General features: G+C 33.2%; 1 pseudogene; it reads left to right on the top strand.

The window, feature by feature from the left end:
- Positions 1-364: 364 nt before the first annotated feature.
- LOC111557056 lies at positions 365-534 on the top strand (annotated as a pseudogene).
- Positions 535-4,878: the final 4,344 nt, after the last annotated feature.

The following is a 4,878-nucleotide window of genomic DNA, read 5'->3' as shown; positions in this document are numbered from 1 at the left end:
GTCCAGTGATGGATGAATTGATGAAGAAAATGGGGTCTATATACACAACAGAATGTTATTCAACATAAAAAAAAAAGACTGAAATCTTGCATTTGTGACAACATGGATGGACCTTGAAGGCATTATGCTTAATGAAGTAAGGCAGACAGAAAAGGCAAAAACCATATGATCTCACTTATATGTAGAACCTAAAATAAACAAACAAACCTAAGCTCATGGATACAGAGAACAGATTGGTGGTTGCCAGAGGCAGAGGGTTGGGGTGTGAGAAATGGTGAAGGGAGTGAAGGGTACAGTAATACAATAAGTAAGTCACTGGGATGTAATTTACAGCATGGTGACCATAATTAATAACTTTATTGTAATTGCTTCTCGGCCTTTTGGCTAAGATCAAGTGTAGTATCTGTTCTTATCAGTGTAATAACTTTATTGTATATCTTAAAGTTGCTGAGAAAGTAGATCTTAAAAGTTTTCATCACACACACAAATTCTGTAACTGTGGTGATCATTTTGCAATACATACAAATATCAAATTATGTGGTACAGCTAAAATGAACAAAACATTGTATGTCAATCATACCTTAATTTTAGAAAACCAGAAGCGTAACAAAAAAAGCTTTGAGATGTGAGATGCAACCAAACAATACTCACGGAAAAATTTATAGCTATAAAATTGACCCAATAAATAGAAAATACTTTTCCTTTCTTTCCTAGATATTAGAAAACTAGGTAATTGCAGAGTCACACCAGGGATAGTACCATAAACATCTTCAGGGGTCAAAGTATAATTGAGATATAATAATATGATCAACTTAACAGATGTCTGAGCCGAGAAACAAATTCCTAACCATTCTTAATGTCTTCAGTTAGCAGACTGCTTCAGTCCATTGACTTAACTCCCTTTGAATAAAAAAGACACCAAATACACTCAAGGAAGTACCTGAAATCATATCAGAAGTACATACCTTAAAATTTCCCTTAATCTTTTAAAGGCACCTCCTGCTATCTACCATCATAACGTACACAAGAGAAAAGGAAATGTCCAGGTATACATGAGATTATCAGATACCAATTTTGAGATGTTAATTTCATAGAAATAAGAATTACTGTCATCTACTTCTTGCAGGTGTTTTGTGAAGGTCAAGTGATAAATGGGAAAAAAGAGTTTCTTCACTGTAGGCCCAGGGTGTCCCTGCATTAATCCCAGAGTCAACGCTTCACATACTTGGTTTTCAGTTGTAACTATAATTGCCGTAACATATTAAGTCTCTAAACTGAAGGCTAAGATCAATTACAAAGGAAAAAGCAAAATAAATGACCTGGCACAATTTACCCCACTCAAAATACAAGATTCAAAATAATAATGTAAAACATAAAATCCCAGAAATTAGTGACAGAATAAGAGACTATAAGGATTGACCAAAAAAAAAAATGATTCTCATTACACTTATAATGAATTCTCCAGGCTGAACTATATTGAATATGGTTACTTCTTAGAAATTAATGGCACACTATTAGAAACATATTAGGATGGTGGCCTCATACACAGATGCTTTTCCGGGTGGACTTTCTCTTGGAGCAAAAACATTTCGCCTCTGGTTTATGGTATAGAACTATTATCTGAAAAATGTTTTTGTCTTCATCCCATAAATAGAGAGCACCACAATAGGATTTCCTTTAACAGCAAAAATAGTCAACCAAATAAAACTCACACAAGTAATAGACCCAATATCAAACCTATTCAATATAACTCTTATCCAAGAAATGCGTTTTGCTAAAAATGAAGCAGCAATGGGCTAATCGACTACATACTTCATTCTAAGTAGAATGCTTTATGTAGGGATGTTGTAGTGAAAACGATGAGAGGAATAGGAAAAGGAAAAAACTAGAAGAGAAGCCAAATTAGAGAGGGTGGATAATAGATAGTGGAATAGAAATAACCATTCTCCTTTTTGCGATAATCATAACCTTGCACTCAATGATAATTTTACCAATTATGGACACAACCATAAACAATATATTTTAGTTTAGACTATATCTGACTTTTACAGTATGGGTTTATTTTTTGTCTTGTGTCTTTTCCTTAATATTATTTTATGTGATTTTTCACAGTTGTTGCCTGTAACTGGAATTTGCTCATCCTTCTGTTACCAAATAGTATCCTATTGTATGAGGAGACTAAATTTTTTTAAATCCATTTTGATGTGGGTAAAAAAAAAAATATATATATATATATATACATATATATATGTATACATATACGTATACATATATATATACATATATATATATATATATATATATATATATATATATATATATATATAGTTTTCACATTTTGGAACCATAATGGAAAGAAAGGATAGTATGAACAGTTGAGAACATATCTTAATTACATGAATACTTGAGTTTATTTGAGATATTTATGTAAGAGGGGGCCACAGGCTCTGGATATCTTTACTTACCTAGACAATGTTACATTATACCCAAAGAAGTTATACCAGTTAATAGCAGAATACTAAGAGTTGTCTTTGGTCTGTGAGCTCACTTTGGCATTGCCACCTGACTCTAGAATGTGCCTACTGTGATTACATTTTAATGGCCATTTTGATTTCCTGGAATAAAATGTCATTAATATTTTTTAACACTTGGATTTACTGTATTTGTAGTAGCTTTTAAAGTCATTTGCCCATTCTTTAGAGTATATTTTAAAAAAATTCTTTCATATATACTTCTTTCCATATTTTGATCACTTGCCATTTGTTGGTTCTATGTATTGAAAAATACATGTTGAAAATACCTTCCTACACACTTGGCTTTTTCACTCCCACATTTTGGCTTTTGCACATACTGTCACATTTTCATTCTCTTTTTGGCATATGGTGATTAACTTAATTTTAATGTACTATCTTTTCCTTTAAGATTAATAGTAAAGAAAATAATTTTTTAATTCTTTACTATGGTTTCATTAAGATAGTATCTTATAATATTTTTTAACACTATAGTTTTGCTGTTTACAATGAATAACTGATTTACATGGAAGGGATTTATTTTATGGGCTGAGACAAGGACTCACTTTAATTTTTTAATGTTTATTTATTTTGAGAGAGAGAGAGAGAGACAGAGAGAATGAATGAGAGAGAGAGATTGAGCAGAGGAAAGGCAGAGAGAGAGAATCCCAAGCGGGCTCCATGTTGTCAACTCAGAGTCTGATGTGGGGTTTGAACCCATGAACAGTGAGATCATGACCTGAGTCAAAACCAAGAGTCAGACGCTTAACTGACTGAGCCACGCAGGTGCCCCCATTTTAATTTTGTAATGCATTCCCACTATGATTTGAAAAGTCTACCTTTTGGACAGAACTGGAGAGTGTTATGCTAAGAGAAACAAGCCATACAGAGAAAGACAGATACCATATGATTTCACTCTTATGTGGATCCTGAGAAACTTAACAGGAACCCATGGGTGAGGGGAAGAAAAAGAAAAAAAGAGAATGGTTAGAGTGGGAGAGAGCCAAAGCATAAGAGACTCTTAAAAAATGAGAACTGAGGGCTGATGGAGGATGGGAGGGAGGGGAGGGTGGGTGATGGGTATTGAAGAGGGCATCTTTTGGGATGAACACTGGGTGTTGTATGGAAACCAATTTGACAATAAATTTCATATATTTAAAAAAAAAAAGAAAAGTCTACCTTTACCCATTTTCCTCAGCGTTACTTCTATCACCTATCTATGAATCTGTAGGTTTGTTTCTGTGTGCACAAGACTATTACATGGATCACTATATATGTGACAATATATTATAGAGCATGGCTTCATAAAAAGTCCTATTATTTCTAAAATAAATTCTCCATTTCCTTTACCCCTCCTTTTTTAGATTGGCCACTTGTTTGTCTTCAGTGTCAACTTAGTTCTAGGATTATTGGTCTCTCCTATTGTTCCAATTGGTATCAAACCCAAGGACTAGGCAAAATATGAGGGAACTGTTCTAAGGTTCTCATTGGAGTCTCTTCTCTCTGGTAGTGGAGGTGTGGTTGATGTGAATTGAAAATTCTCACTTGGATGAGTAAAGGAATTGACTCTTGCGTGCAGTTATGGAAGGTGGGTCAGGAGACATCTATACTTTGAAGCAGCACACTACTGTTATAAGCTGTTTCTGTCTTCATTATCTTAGTGTTTTGTAACGTAGGGTAGCCGTGAGCAAATTCTTGGTTCCTCATTTCTCCGCTTACCTCATTTTGCAAATTAGATAACTGAATTCATTTCAGTCTTAGTCCTAATGTACACAAATTAGTTTCTATCTTAAAGACAATGTTGAAAAATATGTTTTCTTGGTACTTTAAACTGATGTTTTTAAATGAATGTATGCATGTACATAAATTGCACAAGGCCCTTTGCATATCTGTCCTTCTGAAAAACAATCTTTAGAAATTGCTTTATTATACAAGGAACATTTGGGCCCAAAAAATTGTTTTTATTTAAGCATTGATAATTTTATGGTGAAATAATCCATGTATTTGTTCTCCTCAGTGTATCCTTTGGCATTTTAATTATCATCCACTTCCCAGGAATGTACACAACAGTAATTAGTACACAACAGTAATTAATATAATGGTACGATCATATAGAATAAATGTAAGGTAACCAGATTGTTCCTGTTTTTGGACATTTTAGAAATGTATAAGAAAATCCATAAATTATTATGTGGTCTATTGAATGTAAATCTTTCAGAATCCAACTATTATCAATGTGAGAATTATTGTAGTCTTTGTATTTTCATTTCTTAAAGAATACAATGCATACTAAAATAGAGCAGACAAAATTGCTCATTTTGCCAAATTGGCTATTATCTATATATTGATTATACCACAAACTCAGTTT

Source organism: Felis catus, chromosome A1 (genome assembly GCF_018350175.1).
Source record: "Felis catus isolate Fca126 chromosome A1, F.catus_Fca126_mat1.0, whole genome shotgun sequence".
NCBI lineage: Eukaryota > Metazoa > Chordata > Mammalia > Carnivora > Felidae > Felis > Felis catus.
Note: the sequence above shows the minus strand (reverse complement) of the source record. Positions and strands in the feature narration are given on the sequence as shown.